Source organism: Lactuca sativa, chromosome 5, assembly GCF_002870075.4.
Source record: "Lactuca sativa cultivar Salinas chromosome 5, Lsat_Salinas_v11, whole genome shotgun sequence".
NCBI lineage: Eukaryota > Viridiplantae > Streptophyta > Magnoliopsida > Asterales > Asteraceae > Lactuca > Lactuca sativa.
Window position 1 is genome coordinate 325497794 of NC_056627.2, and position 23748 is coordinate 325521541.

Consider the following 23748-nt stretch of genomic DNA (forward strand, 5'->3'; position numbering starts at 1 on the left):
TACTTACTATTAAATTAACCTAATTATTAACAAGTTTAAAAGGGGTTTTATCTGGTTTTACAAGATTAGATGAACTTAAATCAAATTCAATAAATAAAAACACACTCTTGTTTAGTTTGAATCCACTTCTTCCTTATGGCTAGATAATGATTACGGATTATTAAGTTGGTTTTTAGTTGTATTAGTAATTTAGTTCTAACTTTACCAATAATTAACTAATTCATGTCAAACCATGTATGTTCACGCATAATTAAACACATAACTAATTATGAATGTAAATATGATATGTAAGATTTGTTATATAAACGCAATTATGATCACAATACACGTTCTCTAGCACAGCTAAGCTTATTTATTCTAATTGCTAACTAAGATCGGTCAATCCTAGCTCTAACAATTCAGTGTTCACTAAATCATTAGGTAAACAAGTTCATGTAGTTTAATGGTCACTAAGCTACATAGAACATGCAATCAAGCAATTAGAAAAACAAACAATAGCATGCTAGGTTATACAAATCAAACACAAGCAATTTTTACCAACTAAAATTAATCCATAAACATTGAACTATTCATAAGTTTAAAGCTTCATCTAGCTAAACAAGAGTAGCTAGATTCAGCTGCTCATCATAGCAACTAAACCAACACAGCTAAAAATAATGAGAGACATGTTCTTATTTAACTAAAGTATAGACCTTTATTCTTTTTGGTGTTGAAAACCTTCTTCCAGAACCTTTCTTTCGCTCCAAATCGTCTTCTGGAACTCCTTCCTTCTGCCAAAAGGTGCCTCTATTCGTAATGGTCAAGGATTTATATAGTTGCTGATATCCATAAATTCACGTCGTGAATAGTAAGAAATTCATGTCGTGAGTTGTAGATAACCGTGCCCGTCAAGGATTCCTTCACCCGTGTACATATCTTCTATAACCAACGATTCACGTCGTGAATCCTTTAAGTCTCACGTCGTGAATAATCTTTTTCCAGATTTTCTTCACTTTTACTCTTTTAATTCCCAAAGTTTCTTTCTTTAACGCTTTCAGTCCATTTTCTTCAAAATGTATTCTTTTTGGCTGTAAATAACATTTAAGCTTATAAGTGCCATTATTCTAAACAAATTACCAACTTTTTAATAAAAATGTACTTAAATATTGCCTAGAAATAGGTATAAATATGGCAATATCAGCACACGTCTTAGAGATGAAGTCACACATTGATAGGTTAAGCTTGATAGGTGTCGAGATTTCAAGTGAGTTGGTTGTTGACTGGGTTCTTCAGTCACTTACTGAATCATATAGTGAGTTCGTTAGAGAGTACTATATGATGGATCATGACGTGACCCTCATTGATCTCACCTATTTGCTTATAGCTGCTGAATCAACAATGATTTGGCATACTGGTCAAGCAAATTTGTCTGGTGAATCAAACTCCCAAACTTCAATGGACACTGGAAACATTGGAAGTCCAGAAAGAACTAAGTCTGTAATTGTCCGATGTGTTGTGCCAAAGGAGTCCATTTGCTTTTATTGCCAAGAGAAGGGGCATTGGAGACAAAGCTCCCTAACTACCTGAGAGATCTAAGAGATGGGAGAGTCAAGACGTATGGCTCTACTTTAGGTAAAATCCATTAACTAACTCTTTTAAGTTCCTATTCTAGATTCTTAATACATGATGTGATAAGATTACATTTTGATGTTTTGTAGGATCGAAGAAAAGAGAGGAAGCTTAAGGGAAGAAGTGAGCTGAATCTAATCGTGAAGAAAGTGGATTTCGATCACATTGTTTGAAGATTGGATTTTTAAGCTACTACTTGGAGTTAGAATATATTGTTAAGAAATATGTAATAACAGAGTTTTTCCATTGAATTGCATTGCAAAGACAAATTTTTCCGCAATAAAATGAAATTTGATTTTATCTTATTTATTTATCCTTGCAATGGCATGTATGAAAAAATTGATGTTTGAAGGTTTCTATTATTAGCAATAATGTATTTGATTCTTGATTATGTAATTTGTGGAGATGTCAAGAATTCACCAAATAGGGAGAGTTTCCCATCGCCCAAGTTTCAATTGGACGGAAACTTGGAATCATACAACTTGGTTGCGTGACGAATGAAAATTTTCATATTTGGAAATTAGACTAATTCTTTGACAAAGTGTCAAGTGAAGGACTAGTAGATCGAGTACACTAGGTTGTGCGTTGATCAAGTCCACCACAAAGAGAGATAAGATATTTGTCATGATTTTCTAAAAGTTTAGTAAATATGATTATACTTGTAGGATTAAGTGTAATTATGAGTTGAATTAAAGAGTTTCAATGAATAGCAAAACGAATAAAGAAGAATCAAGTAGGCAGAAAGATAAAAGTTTCTCTATTCTAAGAAGAAGGGAGAGTACCTTTTATTGTGTTTTATGATAATTTTTAGTGATTAAGAACCATATCTCAATTGATTCTCTAAGTGACTCTTAGTGCATTTGTATGTCTAAGAAGAGGAATCGAGAATTATGGAAATGGTTAAATCAAGAAGTCAATCATACTTCGTTCCAATATCGAATCTTAGAGTCATACTCCAAGATTGCGAATTGAGTGACAAGTCTTAAGTAGGTTTATAACACTCATCAAATGTGGAATTTGGAAAAGGTTTTATTATTCTTGAACATTTAAAATTGGTAAGTTGTGATGTCTTGGATAAGACAAAGACCAACTAGGACCAATTTTTGAAGTGTTTTGATAAGAACTACACTAACTCTTGAATATTTGTTTGTCAAGAAATGTTTCTTGACAAGAGAACCTTATATGTCAAGGAGTCAATGGGAGTTTGATCTTGGAAAAGTTTCAAGAACAAATCAAGAATAAACCTTATCGATCATCACTAGCACACTACTTGAGGTTAACAACCTATCGTGTTGACATTATTTTGTTTCTATTCCATTCCAATTGAGTTAATTATGCATGTGAGTTCTATGAGTTCTCATTTGAATGCATAAAGACAAAGTACCTTGATCGATGGAAAGTACATTGATATGTAAGGAGAAGTTGTTAAACTACTTGGAAGACATGGTGGGCACTCGTGTCGCCACAAGGCAAGAAATCAAGATTAAGAAAGTCCAATCCATATGAGTTTGGATTTGTCGCCAACTTTGGTTTTGTCAAATTCACATAGATAGGAACTCGTACACCATAAAATCTAAGTGTCATAAGATTCCCTCCTTCATGAAAATGACTGTGAGGAAATGATTTCACAAAGAGAGATTTTAAGAAGATAGCAATTGTGAAAATTGTATTCTCAAATTCGATTATGGTTACGACATCCCTTTCCATAGTTTGAATTATGAGATTTGACAATTAGTTTGAACATTTGAAACTTAGTAACATAAGTTCTGAATTGGTTAAACACATATATGAGTTATCTAAGGCAAAGGGGTATAAGTTTAAGAAGCTTAGATAAAGGCTTATCGAAGCATCTGGTATTAGAAATATGAATTTCAGAAATTCAATAGGCATTGTTTTCTGGAAGTTCATTTGTTTTCTGAATACATGTCAAAGCTAGTGGGAGCATAAGTGTTATGCTTATATGATAATAATCATCATGATAGTGGGAGCATAAGTGTTATGCTTGTATGATTATTATGGAAAGTATTGCAAGTTAGCAATATTAATTATAGAAAAACAAAGATTCAATTTGCAAAGTTGCATGGGTTGAAAAGTTGTTTTGCTATAATTAAGGGACAGAATATTATACTTCGTTTCAAAATCAAAAGCTTAGATTGAGAAATTTTAATAAATTTAGTCAAATGATACATAGTGTGTTCTCAAATTTTAATTATGATTACGGCATCCATCTTCATAGTTCGAATTGTGAGAACGTGACATATAAAATATTATGGCATAAGATTGATAAAGTATCATATCTTTATGTAAGACATTATGCATCGTGTCCCATACGCTTCGAGTATAGGATCGATTCCAAATGCTATAATATTTGACCATTCTAAAATTTTCCAAATGTCTAATGCATTAAGAGGGAAAAAGGATTAGAATCGGTTTTGACTAAAATAATTAAACAACTATCAAAGGACGATCCAAAGTTCGTTGAGGATTGGTCGCTTGTGAGTAGTTGTAAGTATGGTATTGGATGGACCATATCGACATTATTATAAATAGATAATATTCTATTAAGAATGAGTTGTCATATGGCAAATATGGAAATGTTTACATATTGGGAGTTGGATATTGAGAGTTTTTGTCTAGATTAGAAACTTCTATGCAAGAAGGATGTTCAAAGGAATGTACTTTGAATGTGAGACTTCACGTCTATGGAATTGTCTTGTAACAATTTATAAGAGAGTACTTTGTAATTTCATTATCCAAGTCTTGGTAACTTTTGTGCTATGAGCTTACTAAAGGATCGTTGCATAAAATGTTAGAATCTAGCATATTCTAACAGTAGCAAAGAACCTTGTGTTCTTACACAAATGATAAGGATTGGGAATTGTGAAATGAGCATCATTAGAAAAGTTTTTCAATTGATCTATTTCACAAAGCATGGACCATGGGAAACACAGTGTGCATGCTTGGAGCATGGGACAATTGTTGTTATTCAAGTAATGAGTTGATTATATGAAACATTAAATGATAAATAATGAGTAATCAATATGGTGGATAATTAGAAGTGTTATATTTACTCTCAAAAGTTGGGGTCATATAGGATTAAGTATTATTGTTATGTTTCAATTTGCATGTTTTGACTTCCATAATAATTGGGTTATTCAAACATCCATAGTCAGTCATATGTTGGGAGTAGGTATGAAGAAAGACTGTCATGAATCTGTCTGTAGATTGTCTGAAGTGTTTAGACATGGCACAAGTTTGCTGTAGAGTTCATGAGTGCTTTGATAAGATTAGAGTATTGGATTAAACCCACGCTCACTTGGATCACTTCATGGATTTATCACAGGTGATTAGTGAGACGATAACATTGTATATTCTTGAAACCAAGACGTGTGAGTTGTTATTTGTTGGTCGGTTGCACATTGATAATAAGTAAACGCACCAATAACTTGGTGTTATAAAACTTATTATTGTGTGTGATTCGATCAGTAAATGCAAGCGAGCATTTGAGTTGAGGTTTATCCATTCCTTTTACCCAAAGTGGGATAAAAGTGATATTTTTGGGCCCCTCGATGATTTAGTGATGACACCTAAGTGCTTGGCCAAGTCGGGACTAAGTTGATGTGTTTAATTGTAGTCTGTTGTCAGTCTTCATAAATTGGAAGTCGGGAAACAATATAGAGAGAATGATTGAAATTCATGTCTTATGTCTATACGATATCTTGAGAATGGAGAAATATATGATCCCTTATCTAAAGGACACGCGTATCTGATAAGATCAGAGTTGATAGCGGCTTTTGAAAGCTACGATTGTTGATCAGGTTCTGAAGTCATATGGAATATAGTTATTAGGCTTATCCAAGTGGGAGACTGTTGGATTAGTATCTAAGTCCATAACTATTTTGGTATGTACTTGACCCGATTATGAGCATGGTCCTTTTGGGTTGCCTTCACCATAGCAATATGTAGGATGAATTAAGGAGAGAAAGGATTAATTATGATTTATTAATATATTATGAGAATAATATATTAAAGGAGAAATCATATTGTTTAATATTAGTCAAGAATTAATTAAGAATTAATTTTGTGGCTAAAAGAGATTAATTAAACTTAGGGGACTGAAGTTGTAATTATAAGAGAATTATAATTGGGCTATGGATCACCTAATAATATATAGGTTGGACGAATTCTATGGGAAGCCCGTTAGAAATCTTCCAAGGGATATGTTAAAGGAGTCTATGGGCTGCTTAGGGCTTAAGCAGCCAGATTAGGGTTTCCTAGTTGAAAACCCTAATAGCCTACATGTATATAAAGGACCCTTAAGCCCCAAAAACGTGGACAAGAGTTCCTTTAGGGTTTCTAGACATTTTGGGCAGCCTCCTCTCTTCTCCTCTTCATCCAAGTTGCTTAGTGGTGTTTGTGACTCCATTAGAGGTGCAGCACTTGAGGCACTAAGCTTTCTAGAGCTAAGGATTGAGTGTTATTGCTATATAACAATCTAAGGTCAGATCTAAACTCTATTTTATGTTAATATGATTAATTGTAAGCTAGATCTAGGGTTTACAGCTTTGGATATTCAATTGCATGTTCATTAGACAAACTAGATCCAAAAGCTATTAGGGTTTGCATGTACACCATAGGAATGATGTTTTGATCAAAACCCATCAAATCCTTCTAGATTTAAGCTAGCATCTCAAAGTAAGAATCTTCTTTCTTATAAGATAATTACATAGTGTAATTTGATTATAAATTAAGATGCCTCTTGTGTTTCTAAAAAGCTAATGGGAGCACAATAATATTCCTAGGCTTATATATAGTCGATATACTAATTCTTCGAATAAGGATCTACATAGATAGATCATGGAAACTTAAAGGATCAAGTAAAATTGCATTAATTGTCAAGGATGTTAAAGAGCTTAAGATAGAAGACTCTGAGAGAGAAATATTGTCAAATATCACATAACATGACTTATCCTAGTGTAATTTTTTGGACTAGATAATATGATTGTATTCCATATGCTATTGCAATTTAATTAATCATATATGTAATGATTATGCATGAAGGCCAAATAAGTTGTATACTTAAAGCATGTTGAATGATACCAGTATAATTTAAGAACAAGTCATGGTGTGACTTATAAGAACATTCTAAAGTACTTTCGAGAACTTAAGAGATGTTCCTAATCTATAGTGTATTTCAAAGAAAATTGTGTTTACCCTGTTGCACATATGCTAAACTTCCAAATAAATTGAGATGTTTCTTAATCAGATGTGTCTTCATTATGATTGAAGAGAAAATTACATGGATAGTGGTTCCATATATATTTTAATTACAATTAGACATCATAGTTAGAGTACATTGTGGTTTGGATAACCACAAAAAAAAGATGCTTAATGTATTATAGTTCATTATGATTATGAGTAATCATATTACACAAGTATTAGTATCTAAGTAATATCTAAGCATATGATTCATTCTCAATATTATATATATATATATATATATATATATATATATATATATATATATATAACTGAAAATGTGTATTCGCAAAGTGTATACAAATCAATTTTTGTCAAATCTATTTAACAAAGCTCCTTCATTAGCTAAAGAATGAAAGTCAAGTTGGTGCTATACGGCCCTGTCAATATAAGTAGATGTATTCGATTGAAATTTAGTATTTTGATATTGGAACAATATAAGCAACATATATTGTAATGATTTGGTATATTGGATATGAGTCTTTCATTAGATAATTGTTGTGTTCTATATTAGCATGTTTAAATCCTTGAATAACTAGGTTATTCTAAATGTCCATAGTCGTTAATAGTTTTGGGAGCATCAATGAGGTAAGACTAATATGAGTGGATTGGCTGATTTTCATGGAGATGAAAATAGCAAGAGTTGCTACCAACTTTTTAAGTACTTGATTAGGAGAATAAGTATTGGACTTGATTCACATCAAAATCACTTTATGGATCGTTAGTCAAGAGTGATGTCTTGATCAAGGTTGAATCTTTGTATTCCTAGACCTAGGATACATATTTGGGACTTGAGGTGTAGGAATTGTTGTTCTTTGATATGGTTTAACAATGTTCTGTAAAAGGCAGTCATAAGAGCAATCGTTGGGTGTAACATGAACTACATTGATAGATGTATGTAGTTAAAGATGGGGGTTTGTCCTTGTTATTTGTTGAGATTTAGACATCTAAGGCCTTATTCAAAGTTCAACACTTAGTGTGATTGATGGTGATCCATATCTCATGTTGAAGATGATGTCTAAGACAAATGAATAATTGATATCACACCTTTAGTAAAAACTGTAGATTAGATCTCTTAGAATTGGTTGTTGATGAAATGATACCATTCATATGTTGTTAGGGGTAGTAGCATATTGCTAGACGTCATCTACTATCTATGTCGGTCTATAATGAACCTTTTGCAAGTGGAAGATTGTTGAATCCATATGCCCAAGAATCAATATTGAGTGACATTGCTAATAATATATGATTGTATAGGGTCACCTTTATCAAGTTGGCATAGCTTATATATTTAATATTAATAAATTATATCAATTCTTGGATATTTAATTAGGGAAGAATTATTGTTTTGTGAAAATAATAATTAAAAGAGAGTATTACTTGCAATTATTTCATATGGTATGAATTAATAAGTCATACACAACCTTTTAGACTAGTTGGATTCTTTTATCTTTTACCTAAAGACCAAGTTTATATTTTATAAACTTTGAGTTATAAAAATCAAAGGATTCTTCTTGTTTATTAGGCATGGCCGAAGGTTAAGAGAGGAGTGGGAGGTTGTCTGTCAACCTCCCTCCTTTGTCCCCTATGCCTCTAAAGTAAGATGATTACTTTGTATTATTTAATGGGGTTGCTTTTTGATTTTGCATGGGTATTTAAAGAGATGTCTTGCATGAGTTTGGAGCTAGTTCTTCTAGTAAATATCTCCATTTCTTCATGTGGCTGAAACCACCTTACTCTCCCCCTTCTTGTTTACTTTTGAAGATTGTTTCAAGATTAGAAACGTTCATGATTTGTCTTATTTAGTGATTATTTGAGTTAAGCACTTAAAGGCTTAAGATACTCAAGAATACATGAAGGAACTAGCATTCTAAGTTCCTTACTCTTGATGGTGGATACACAGAGAAATTCTACTCTTGAATTATTGTTATCTTCATCAACATCCCAAAACCAAGTGGGTTCAAAGACTTCAAAGGTTATCATTCTAAAAAAACTCTTTGATTGTTTCTATTTCGTTCTAACATCTATAAATGGATCCTTGATGGTTTGACTTTATCATAAACTAAAGATGAACTAGTTATTTTTGTAAGACATCCGTTGCGGTTTTTTGTGATAAACAAACTTATATTTTGCATTAAAACCCATCAATTGTGACAACCAAATTACAGTTTCACCAAGAAAAGAATCCAGTGTTTCACAGTAGAACGAAAAATATTCAATTGAGTTACCATTTCATTCAAAAGTTAATCAATGAAGGAACTCTAAGCTTAAAGAAAATCATCGGAATGAATAATCCAGCTGATATGTTCACCGAGGTGGTTATCACTAAGAAAGCTGATATGTTCACCAAGGTGGTTATCACTAAGAAGTAGGGATGTGCGCGGTGCGGTTTATACCCAAAACCACAAACCGCACCGCATATGCGGTTTGAGTTTATCGCAAACCGCACCGTGAAAGCGGTAAACCGCGTTGTGCGGTGCGGTGTGATGCGGGCGGTTTTGTGCGGTTTTTTCGGTTTGACAAACTCCCCTACAACCTAATATATTTACAAATCAAATTTGATACAAAAATATACAACTTATGCATAACACGTTTAACATATTATTAATCTTAAATTCGTAATTACAAAATGACATTCTCTCATTTCATTATGATTTACATATGGAAAATTAAGTTTCATGCAACATTTTGTGTAGAGTTTATATCTGTGTTTATTGATTTGATGATGCAATATCCATTTGTAGAACTTATATGTCCGACTAATAGTATCACTTTTAACAAGAACTATAATTATAGGTGCTTTTCTAAAACAATAATATTAAGAATTAATTAATACCTTAATAACAGTAATTAAAATAGATAGATAGTACTTAACAGTGACATTGAAGCAAAAATCATATACATAAGATGTGAAGTTCTTTATATTCAATCATGCAAATCATAACAAATATTGGTTAAAGTTTACACGTGCAATCTTGAAAATTTAAAGATATATAAGGATAAACTATAATAACCATTTGGTTATCAAGTTACGCATTTCTGAATATATATATATATATATATATATATATATATATATATATATATATATATATATATATATATATATATATATATATATATATATATATATATAGGTTCAGGTTCATTTGAAACCATTCTAATTTTGTGAGACCGTGAGACCAAATCTAAAAATAATTTTAAAATGCAAAATAAATGGAAAAATCCAAAAATTCTTTTTTTAAATATTATTTTCGGAACTTCAATTAACTAAAAAAATAAAATAAAATAAAATTCCGTTTTTTTTTAAAATACGTGAAATATTCTAAATAGAATATTACACTGACATATTCTAAAACATAATTTTAAAATGCAGAATAAATGGAAAAATCTAAAAAAAAAATTTTAAATATTATTTTCGGAACTTGAATTAACTAAAAAAAATAAAAAAAAATTCTATTTTTTTTGAAAAATATGTGAAATATTCTAAATAGAATATTACACTGTACATATTTTAAAAATAATTTTAAAATGCAAAATAAATGGAAAAATCAAAAAATTCTTTTTTTAAATATTATTTTCGGAACTTGAATTAACTAAAAAAAATTTTAAAAAATTAAAAAAAATAAAAATAATAAAAAAAATGCGTCTCACGGTCTCACAAAATATAAGTGGTCTCAAATGAACCTAACCCTATATATATATATATATATATATATATATATATATATATATATATATATAAATGTGGTGCGGTTTGGACTGCAATCTTATAAATAAACCGTAAACCGCACCGCAAAGTGCAGTTTAATAAAATTTCAAACCGCATCACCAAAGTTCTAAACCACATAATGCGGTGCGCCCCTACTAAGAAGTTGTAGCTTTGCATGGCTTCAACTAGCCTTCTAGAAGTTTGAACAAAAGGGTTTGGCAAGAGGGGGAAGAGAGAGAGAGAGAGAGAGAGAGAGAGAGAGAGAGAGAGAGATTTACTTAAAGAACGAAGAAGTTTGAATGGCAGATAAAGTTGTTCAAGCCTTCATGTACGAGATTATTGTCATATGAAGTCTTGTCCAAATATTAAGCATCGGGAATCACGAGTGAGCATCAGAAATCACAAGTGAGCATCAGGAATCATGAGTGAATATCAGGAATCACGAGTAAGCATCAGGGGTCACAAGTAAGCATCAGGAATCATGAGTGAGTATCAGGACTCACGAGTAAGCATCAGGGGTCACAAGTAAGCATCAGGAATCATGAGTGAGCATCATTATTACTCACAAGTTAAAGAGGCTCAAGGAGGATGCTCATCAGTTGAAGATGCTCAAGAGGGATGTTCATTAGTTGATGATGCTCAACGATGATGCTCATGGACGATGCACATGGCATTCTGTGATTGGGTGGAAATTAAGGCATCTTCTTTATGGGCTGATATCGATGGTCTTAGCCCATCAGAATTAGGGTTTCCTATGCTTGTTTATAAATAGGTTCATATCCCAATCATTGTTGGTCATTAGTTTTCAGTGAAAACTAAAAATTAGATACAAGTTTGAGTGTTTGTAATAGTTCTTGGAAGTTAATAGAATCCTCTCTCATTCACCCTTGAACGTATGTCACCTTGACTGAACCACGTTAAATATTATGTTTAGTTTTTCAGAACTATTATTCTGCAAGTTTCACGGAAGTTTGTTTGACGCTGTCTGAAATACTTAACTTGCTTTTTTTATCCCAATAAGAGCATTTTAGATTCATCTATTTCAAAAACTATTCAATTGATGCACATTGATCTTTTTTTGGCCTCAGAAGCATTAATGAAAAGAAGTATATATTTTTTATAGTTGATGACTATAGGAAAATTTTGAAACAACTGCTAACTAAAATGATCAACTTCGTCAAGTACTCATAGTTGAAGGGAAAGATCTAAAATGACAATGGAGCATAGTTTAAGAACACAATCTGTCATAATTTCCTTATGTCTAAGGGAATTGAACATATTTCCGGTTCCTTACATACCACAACAGTATAGTGTTGGCTAACTAAAAAAGATAATATTTTTATAAAGATGGTCAGTGACACTAAAATCACAAACAAATATGAAAAGACAAAGAGAGACAACCCTTTCGATCAACCACATATAGGGTCATATAATAAATTCTATAATAGCTGTGGCTCAGAAACCTCAAATTATTTTCAAATAACAAATTCTATAACGATTAGGATTGAGAAGTATATTGAATGAGGTAACGACAACCAAGATAGATATGGGAATGATTTACAAAATAATAATAATAATAATAATAATAATAATAATAATAATAATAATAATAAAATAGTGAATCTAAAAAGGACAAATGACGTAAAAGCTATTAAAGCTAGTAGTTTGGAAAAAAAAATTAAAAATTTATCATTTTGCGTATATCTGATTCATTAAAGTCCTTTCGTTTGGCAGAAATGTTTGGTTTTATATTTTTTAGTTCATTAAAACATTTAGTTTGACACAAATGTTTGGTTTTACCGGAAACTTGCAAAAAGGGTAAAATAAAAAAAGATGCAAACCTCCGGTTTTAATGAATCTAAAATACGCAAAAAAATAAATCCATACAATTCTATCAAACTTAAAGGTTTTTAAATTATTTATCATCTATAAAGCAGATGTATGACTTGTGATATATAGTAGATACCGTGGAACAACTCTCTACCTTGTTATAATCATCTTCCTTCAATGTAAAAACCTTCATAGTATGTATGCTTAAATTTGTAATCACTACAATTAAAATTCATGAATTAATAATGAGAACAAACGTCCCTGATAAAAGAAACTAATATTTAACTTATTATTAATATACATCTAAAGGCAACATATTCTAATGGCACAACAAGAAATGCTTTAGTAGGTACATGAAGATGAAGAACACTTTCAAAGAAAAACAAGTTGATGTTGAATATTGCCTACAACTTTCGAGATTCATTGCATATAACTCTCCTTGCTAATTAATTAAGATTAAAACAAAAACAAATGGAGCATTTATCGTCTCTATCCTGGTTATGTCCTTTTCATCCCAAACCAAGGGTAGATTATTACTTTTCTCTATAGTATTTTTTTTTTTTTTAAATATAGATGCTTTTTATCCATATATAAGGTATTTTCCATGTATGAAAATAAGGATTAACTAAAAATTATAAAAAGAGAGGCTTAAACCACTTGAGTAGTAACCTACTTATGAAACACTCTAGAGGATTTGAATGGTATCCTATCTACCCGAGGTCTAATCTGGTTGTTTCCATTTATATCCGTGGCAGTTAAGATTCGTTTGTGGTGACTCCAAAGCATGATAACCTCATGTTTGTTTGCAGATGATTAGTCATGATGCACGTAAGCTGGTCCTAACACTCTTGTTAGGAGAGACCCCTCTTTTCAAAAAAAAAAATGAACATATATATTTCAAACAAGGTTTAATAGATTTGCGAAATGAAAACCATCGGTCCTCAACTATATAAGTCCCATATATCCCATTAGAGCTCTCCCCTCTATAACATAACCATAAAGCAAAACAGAGAAATCTTGCAAACTAAAATGAATGCTAACAATATTTGTAACAACCACTGGTGGCCTAAAGTGGGGCTCCATATGTCTTTAAGGATATCAAGACAAATCCTACCGCACTATACAAAAACAATAAATATAAAGTAAATTGAAAAGGACAAAGATCATTTCTGGGATTAGGGTACTCAATAAAAAAGATAATGCTTATTCCTAAATACCATAAAAAAGAAACTTTTTAATTCATAAAAACTAACGTTGTTTGTAATTCTTTTAAAACGCTAAAAATGGTTCCATTGACATTTAGCTGTAATATAATATTAATTATGTCATGATTATTGTATCCGGTTTGGATTTGGACTTTGGATTATGCTGACAAAGCTTTGTACACGAGCTTCAAATTCAATGCGTAGTATTTAAGCCCAAACATCTTGAAATATTCCGTGATTGGAATTAGAGGTCCACGAATCAAACCGGTTTGTTTTAACCGGTCAAAAAAATCGAACGGGTTTTTAATAACCGTTTGACTAAATCTGAAACACTTACTATAAATTTTATTTTAATTAGAAACCAGCATTTTTACGTTTGTTTTTTTTAAACGAACCGAATCAGTTATATAACTGAAAAAAAAAAAAGAAAAAAAAAAAAACATTTTTGACGGAATTTCACCTTCAAAAAATTGAAACCTTTTTTTTTTCTTGAAAAACCGAAAGCGGTTTAATACCTGTATTTATGCACCTCTAACTGGAATAACTGAGTAAGTGTATGAGTTTTCTGCAAGAAAAAAGTCCAAATTCCAAATTAAATTAACAGGAAATAGAGGATTAACTTCATATCCACATGCAGCCAAGAAACCAAATTAGAAATAAAGTGAGCTAGTGGAGGCATTTTGATGTTCTTTCTGTGAGTGATTATTGTGATTTTAAGAATAGACTGATATTATCATGTGATTAAAAACTTCCTAATCCATCTGGTCCAAATCCTTCTTCAAATTTCATGAACAAATCAGCATCTTAATCCTATTTACATGGGCATGAAACAGAAACTAGGGTAAGCAAAAAATAATAATAATAATAATAAATCAAAAAATCAAAATTAATCAAGCAAAGTTCTACCAGTTTAACTAAAATCAGAGACTTTATGAGATGAATGGTGCTTCTTTATTACTCTAATCAATAAGACTCATTACCAAAAAAAAAAGAAAAAAAAAAGAGAGATCACAGGCATACAAACTCAGCCACTCAAGCTCTTTCAAAAAAAAAAAAAAAAACTCAGCCACTCAATGTTATTGAAGTGTAACATGCCTTTTAGTCAAAATCAACTATTTGCTCATTATCATGGTAATAAAAAAGAAAGAGATAATATTGATTTGAATCTAAAGATAAACTTTTTTGAATTTAAAGATGTTTGATGATAATAATTGCCAAATCCATCATATGCTTTCAATTTCACAAGTCGCAACTATGATAAACGTCCATCAAAAAACAATTAAAATAGAAAATTCATTAATTAGATAAACATGCATAAGGTCTAGATGAAATCGTTATGCATAAGGTCTAGATGAAATCGTTAAAACCATTAAAACCTTACATCCAAAAAACAAAAGTATTGGCTAATGATTATTCAACAAAGAAAATTACACAGACTAAAAAGAGGGAAACGAAGAAACCTTGAGGGCTGGTGCCTGGTGGGATTATGTGAGGTCATGTATTAGATTTTGGGTTTCGAATATCAATGAAAAGACAAAAAAATCATGCATGCAAAATACTTTTCAAACTCTGTTATTTCAATCCTATTGTTTGGGGGTATCATAAAATCCGATTTAGGATAATCCAAGAAAATTGATTTGGAATTACATGCCTATTCCGAATTCTAAAACACATAAATATTGTGCTTTATATTGTGTTCGTCAGAGACAATTTTACAGAGAGAATAAGTAGTTTTTGTGATATATCATTTTTCAATTTGTAGAATACCATAATTTTAATAGAAACAATTCTCCCTTTGTAACTAGCACAAACCTTGGGTTTTTGGCGGGAAAAATTCGACCAGGCCTATTTCTCTACATGGATTATTTTTCGGGTTGGGGCACTGCGTGCACCATGTAAGGGCACCCCCTTCACCCTGCTTGTTGACCGGGCAGTTGGAACCCCACCTGGGGTGTTGTCTTTGGATCCGTGTATTCTCGAGTCCTTATAAACTATATGAGTATGTACTCTGCACCTCCTAGTCTTGGAATATAATAGACCGAACTAGCTTATCTCGAATAGAATAATATAACCAAACACAACCGACTTATCTTGAATAGAATATGGCATCTATATTAATGACACTAAAATCACCCACATGAAATAGCAAAAACGAAACAAATGCATTGTGGATTATGTGGAGACTACACCCATTTTACTAATATTGGAGGGATTTCTTCAATTTGAGACTAGTAGTGGAGAGGTTGGGAGTGAATGCTTTGTGTGTGGGGTTCATCCCATGATTAAACTTTATTTTTAAGTTTTTAGATGATGATGGTATGAAATCAACCATAACTTAGCCCATTCATTGTCTGCGTTTTTATGTATTTTGGGTTCTTCATAGATCAAACATTTACAGTAAAATGATGAATATTTAAGGGGTGTTTGGATTAGTTTGTTAGCTTATTGCTTATTACCTTATTTGTGGTGGGAATAAGCAATAAGCATAGAGAGAGATGTTTATTAAAATTAGCTTATTTAGCTTAATAAGCTGAATTATATCCAAACACTCAAAGTTAGTTTATTGTGTGAATAAACAATCAACACCTTCTTTTTTCCTATCCAAACACCCCCTTAGATGTGATGAATCTTAGGTTACAACTTAAGATACGAGTCAAATCGATTGCATAAGAGTTACAAATAACTATCCTGCTTCATTTGTGGCGAGGATGAGGGCCTCGTGGATGGGTTATCTACTTATCTGGAATCCTTATCCCGACGACTCCTTTGTGGTTGGATTACTAGTGTTCTTTTGATCAATGGGATTAAGTTCGTCATTTGTTAGGTTGTTCATTTGGCTGGCTTAGTGGTGAGTGCCTTAATTTGTATTGGGCCATTTAGAGTCGTGCAACAGGAATTCAGGGCCTAATGGGTTTAGAATTACATTTCCTTTTGGGATAAGGAAGTTTAATGATAATAAATGGATTTTTTTTGGTAAATCACTGAGGGCCCAAAATAAATCAATATTACTTTGACGTCAATTTTTATCCTTTGTATTGAAATGGGATTAAGTTTTGTTGTTAGTTAGATTGTTCGTTTAGCAGGCTTACTGGTGAGTGCCTTAATTGGTATTGGACCATTTAGAACGGTGCAACTGGAATTCGGGGCCTAAGGGGTTTAGAATTATATTTTCTTTGTGATAAAGAAGTTTAACAATAATAATTGGATTTTTTTTTTTTGGCAAATCAATGAGGGCCCCAAATAAATCAATATTATTTCAACGTCAGTTTATATGGATTAGATAGATTGAGGGTGAGCATGGGTGAGTTCCTGGTTGTCTTGTATAAAGAGGTGAAGATAGTGAACGTTTCAAGGAAAGATCTAATTTTACATAAGTTTTTTTTAGAGAGAATTTTTCTAACTAGGGTTTCGGGCTAATGAATGTTTTCGGGCTAGTTCTCGTGAACTTGGCTGATAAGTCCGACACCTTAACCACTTATATAAAATTTATACTTGTATTCAACTTTCACAACACTATACATACATATATATATATATATATATATATATATATATATATATATATATATATATATATATATATATATATATATATATATATAAAACTTATAAAATCAAGCATAGATCTTTGTCCGGTAGAAAAAAATTTGGAAAAAAAATTTGGATCATTAAATTTGAATCGTGGATCACAATGATGCAAAATAAAAAATTAAAATTAAATCATGGATCAATTTTAACGATAAAAATAATTTCAATTTTTTTTCTCTCGGACATAGATATATACTCGATTTTATGATTTGTATTTTTTTAGATTTTTTTAAATTTTTTTTGAAGATTTCCTTACTTTAAAATAAGTCATCACAGAAACCGGACCCTATATATATACACACTAGCATTTTACCCATGTCAAGCAACATGTGCAAATAGTTTTTTTTCATAAATAATTATGAATAAGAGTCGTGTCAGCAAAAACGAAATCAATAAGAAATAAAAATAAAAAGTTGGAATCTTTTACAAATGTATATCAACACTTGATTGACTTTATTAATCATACAAAATTTTTTTTATACGCAACATTTGATGTGGACTTTATTGCATTTGAATTGTTTTCGTCAGATTCCACTAATATTTTTGTATTGATGAACTGTTATGAGAAAAATAAAAAATAAAAATATATTGTTGTTTTTGTTTAAAAAAAAAAAGTAAAATACATTGTTGTAAAAGTTACATGTATTTTTTATTTAAAAAAAAACAAGTATGCTTAGAGATAAGGTTAGTGTTTAGATTTTAAGATTTATGAATTCATGTTCATAAGGTTATTTCTATATTCACATTTCACTGTCTTAATAATAATAATAATAATAATAATAATAATAATAATATATTTCTAATATTAAAGTAAAATATTAAAATATATCTATTTCTAATATTAAAGTAAAATGAAAGTAATTCTTATCATTTTTAATTATTGTTAATTTTTTACCCTTAAAATTAACAACTGGTTGAAGTACATAAGAGATGGTTTGAATAAATACTCATATTCATATAACATTGGGTCAAACTTTTTATTCTAAAATTAAAATCGAAAGGACTTCTTGTCATTTTTAATTATTATCAATTTTTTACCCTTAACATTGGATCAAACACTTTATTCTAAATTTTAAATGAAAGCATTTCTTGTCATTTTTAATTTATTGTCAATTTTTTAAAATTGACAACCGGTTGAAGTACCTATATTTGTATAACATTGGTCAAACACTTTATTCTAAATTTAAAATTTACTATGAATATATGTTTGAATTTTAAGAAAAGTTTACTAAATAGGTCGATGAAATATTTAATATTTTACATTTAAAATATCATAAAAATTCCAAGAAATATATACAGATATTTGTGACTTGCATTTGTCTTTTAAGTGACACTCCGAATCTCAAACCCAAGAGTAACAAACGAAAGTTCTGGGATAGATTTAAAGGCAAATCACCCCAAGGGACGAGCAAAGGACAACAACCTGTGGCAGCCTTCGCGGCCATGACACCTATAACTCTTACTACCAAAGTGTAATAAGGGACGAGCAAAGGACAACAACCTGTGGTATCCCGGTTATCCCTAACTCAGCCAGACAGTATGCTGGAAACCTACCAAAGTGCAATAAGTGTAGCTTCCATCATCTAGGTAGTTGTCGTCTGTTACACTGCAAGAACTGCAACAAGAACGGACACACTACCCGCTTCTGTAGGACTCGGATCCAACACATTACTTTAACCACTAATTTCGAAATTTCTCGGATATGCCATTTATGTGGGGTGATGGGACACTTCAAGAGGGACTGCCCAACAGAGAAGAATGACGGTGGAACAGGAGGAGTTTGACCTCAGAATGGAAAAAGGCAACAAAGGACCCTACTATAATATAGGTTCATTTCCAATCGATAGTAATTAAGTATGCTTTTAAACTGTTTAAAACTAGTGCAACTCGAGTCTTATCTTTTGCGAGATCCCGTCAGTCAAGGGACCCTCGTCCTGCGTATACTTGCCTTTTGTAGTATACCTTGTTCGCAGCAGTAGTCTTGTAGTTAATTTAAAGTACTGTAGCTCTGTTAAAAAGTTGCATTGTTGTGTTTTGTCTGTAACGCCTTTATGATCAAATCTAATGCCTTTATTTCCAAGTGAGTCTGATATTATCATACAACTTGAGTCAATTCGATCCTCACAATACCAGTTTCGTATGTAAATCTCTTTCTCCGAAATCGCCTTTCTAGCGAAGCCGTCAATCCAGAAATCCGAGATACTCATGTGTGGGATATCCTATATTTCATAACCTTCCCGAAGAAACCTCCCCGGAATACCACTCGTACAGTACGTCAATTTCAATCCAAAGACCCTTACGGTTGATCTATCGTTGAAGAATGTATACACAAGGGTGGTATATAATCAAGGTTCTACAGTTTTAGAATTGATAATTCCGTTTTAACTTCTTTTCCTTGTTTGGATGTGAGCTTAAAGAAGAATCATTTATTCGACTACCTTTTCAATCTTAATTATATACGACTCGTATACACGAGACTGTGATCGATAAACCATGTAGGGTTATAGTCACTAATTGTATTCATATATGTCTTTATATGTTATTAGGATCATTGTGTGTGTTCAAGTCTTCACTTGACACCTAGCACTTGTCCGACACTTCCATACGATCCACTCACTACAGGTGAGTTCATACCCCTTAATTAACCTTTTAAATGTTTTTAAATCTTTATAAATGAATTTATGGGGGGGGGGGGGGGGGAATACAAGTTGAATCATGATAGTTATTATATCAATCACATGTGATTAATAACTATCAAACTATGGATTTACTACACTTTTAGCTGTTTTACCAAATATACTACTTCAAAATGGTTTCTCAAAACATTTTTACATGTTAAACTCTTTATCAAACTGTCTTACTTACTGTATCTTTCCTTTCAAACTCTGTTACAATTGTGTTTCAAACAAAGGATTTCTTATACTTTAAACTGTTCTTATCAAACAAACTACTTTCAAATCATTTTATAAACTAACATCAAGTCATAAATTTTTATTTATTAAACTTTTCAAAGGTTTTACAAAACTTCTTTTATACTTTTATATTGTCAATTGCATGCCTATATATGTATAGTTATATAAGAAATGTTTAAAGGACTTAGGACTGCTAGCTCGCTTTAATTCTTTTTCCTTGTTTGGATGTGGCCTTAGGGTATCGGTTATTTGTCTGAATGACGTCTAAATGTTAGTTATATATTATGTATACATATATGGACATAAAAGTTCTATCAGTCAATTCAGTACCTTTGGGTAGCAAAGGTATACTTTCGGTTATACACGTACATTACTAGTAACTATAATAAGTATAGTTAGGAGATACTACTTACTAATCCAAGTACAAGGAATCACACAAGAGTCAGTTCATTCATGAGTCTATACAAATATATTACATACTATATGAAGAGATACTATTACATACTATAAGAAGAGATACTATTACATACGATACGGGACTGACCATTCTACACTCGGCTATTAGCTACAATGGGAAAATGCACATCGACGGATATCTACGGTTGTACTGTTCGGCGAGTTTCCATGTCGTGAATATCCTAGTACAAAAGGATACGATTTCAATAATTATATTATTTTCCTTATTACCTTTATTTTGTGTCACATTCACATAATCGATGAGGTAGAGTAGATTTGAATAATAATAGTTTTACAAGGGAAAACCTTCACTTATGTAGAGGTTCAAACCATCAAAACAGTCGAGTCTTGGTAGAAGACTACATTTTATACTAGTAGGAAATATGGGATTTTCTAGGGTTTTCATACTTATACGAACTTTTCTTCAAACATTTACAAGTCTTTTCTTTACAGCTTTACAAATCAAAGACAATAAAATACTTATGAATTCACCAGCTTTAAGCTGATACTCGCTTTCAAAATAACTTGTATTCTCAGGTCATCAGTAGACATGTACGACGACCAGGTTTTGTGAAGACGGAGCAGTCAAGACTCGTCTTTTATTTTGATTATTCATTATGTTGTTTTATTCTATGAAAGAACACACTTGTATTTAAAATTATACTATTAATGCAATAGATGATGTTGTTGCTTGTTTACTACTTTGCATTGTTGTGATACTTTATATGACGTCCTCCGCCCCAGAACGTTTCCGTCGTTCTCGGTTTTGGGGTGCGACAAAAAGGGAAATCAAATACAACATTTAAATATTTTTAGTGATAATATACAAATTAAGCAATGAAGTTTTTAAATAATTAAAAACATGCCACTAAACTATGAAAATTATCAAAAAGGTCATTATTTTTTAATTCCATATCACGAAATATACATTGAAAAAATTCTATAAAGATGTTGTTCTTATCAGATATTAATCCTTTGCAACTTGTTGAAATAATGTTTTCATGTGTAAGATTTTGTCAAATAATTCTCATATTTAGCAACCATTGCTATAACATACATCAAAATATTATTTAAAAAAGAATTACTAATAACCAACATAATTATGCATAAAAAACAACATATTGATACCTTGAAGGAGCACCATTATTGATAGTGAGTTTTGACAGTACTTGCATCATTGACAATTAAAGATGGTGCTAACCTAGAGGCCTCAAATCTGGTATCACTAAGTAACGGATATTCTAATCCATAAAAAATGATATTATAACAAACAAATAAAAAGAAGTATGTTGTTATATTTTACAATAGTAAAATAGTGAAAATGCAAGAAAAAAAGTGAAACTTTTGATCTAATGACCAAAAATCGACAAATATTGTCGTGAAAGAAACATGTACTTACAGTAAATGCATCCTAAATGCCTTTTATTTCAAGGTCGATTCCACTAAGGTCGGATTTTAATAACAACGTGTCAGATCGATTAATATGATAAAATATATGAGATCTGTATCCTTCACCTACAATTAAAAAAAAAATAACAATATAATTACAGGAACCCATTTTTATAACGAACGGTGGATGCGGAAGAATAATATTTCGAGATTTATCGTGTATCAAAATATAAAAATATGAAAAACATGATGAGAATTCTTAGAAGATGAGAAAGAAAAGAGAGATAATAATAATAATATTCATTAAGAACAATGGTGGGAGAGAGAAACTCTTTCTAGGTGGAGAGAACCCATCAAATCTCTCTCTAGAATTACATGATGAAAAAGTACACTCAAGAAAAATGATCACCTCTCATTTTATATAGGAGGAAAAGATAAACTACACCAACAATAAAATAAAGAAAATACAACCTAACTACCACTCATTATTTGTAGAGCATTTACATGCTCCAACATTCTCTCCCTAAATGCTTACAAATGATGAGAGATAGTTAGGTTGTATTTTTCCCTTTATTGTATTGTTGGTATATTTTATCTCTCCCTCATATATAAAGGGAGAGGTGGTCATTTTTCTTGTGTGCACTTTTCTCATCATGTAATTCTAGAGGGAGATTTGGTGGGTTCTCCCCACCTAGGGAGAGTTTCTCTCTCCCACCATTGTTCTTCATGAATATTATTATTATCTCTCTTTTCTTTCTCATCTTCTAAGAATTCTCATCATGTTTTTCATATTTTTATATTTTGATACACGATAAATCTCGAGATATTATTCTTCCGCATCCACCGTATCCGCGGTTCGGACCGTAGTACCTTCTTCGTTGCTATCGCAGTCAGTCCTCCATCTGAACGCATGTCTCGTCCGCACCCTTCCTGACTTCGGTATCCCATCAGCAGTTCCACCCCTCCACCCGGTTCCACCTTCAACCCGCAACCTCTCTCCGCCTACCCCCTCCCCCATATGACCATAACCCCCTCTCCCCCATCAGCACCCTCTCGTCCGCTTCTCCCTTCTTCTTCCAGCCTTCAACCCCTTCTCTTCTTCCCTTCCACTCCTTCCTCCTCCCCCCCCCTCCTTTTTTCCTCCCCTCTTATCGGCCCTTCCCTTTTTTTTAACCCTTTTTTTATTTAAACTTCATTTTTTTTATTCAGACATTTTTTTGTATTATTTTTTTAATTTTTGTTCAACCAATTTTTTTTAACGACAATTTTATTTAGCCAATTAATTTTTTTTAACACCAATTTTTTATTTAGCCAATTTTTTTTATTAGAACCAATTATTTTTTTAAACCAATTGTTTTTTAACACCAATTTTTGTCACAACCGAATCTTGAATTGTCACATTCGTTCATTTCATGCTAGTTATTTGGATGAATACTCCTACCACAGTCGGACTTCATATCATTCTTTGTGATGCTTGCACCGTAACGGCAATTGATCAAGAAAGTTGTTTCGCATTCTTCACTTTATGGGATTTTATGACTTGTCGCTCTTGATTTTTGGTTGACGAATTATGTATCTTGAGCATCTGGACTTTCTTTTCTATTGAAGACCACTTCGAGAGTTCCGGCACCGCAGTTTGGGTATATTGGTATATTTTCGGCGCAATAGAGATATTTTGCATGCAATGATTCTTCGTTCAATGGTATTTGTTCTTGCAGCTTCAACAACTATATCATCCATCTTCTCATGACCGTAGAGTATCTATTTTACTCTATTTCTCGTGTCTTAT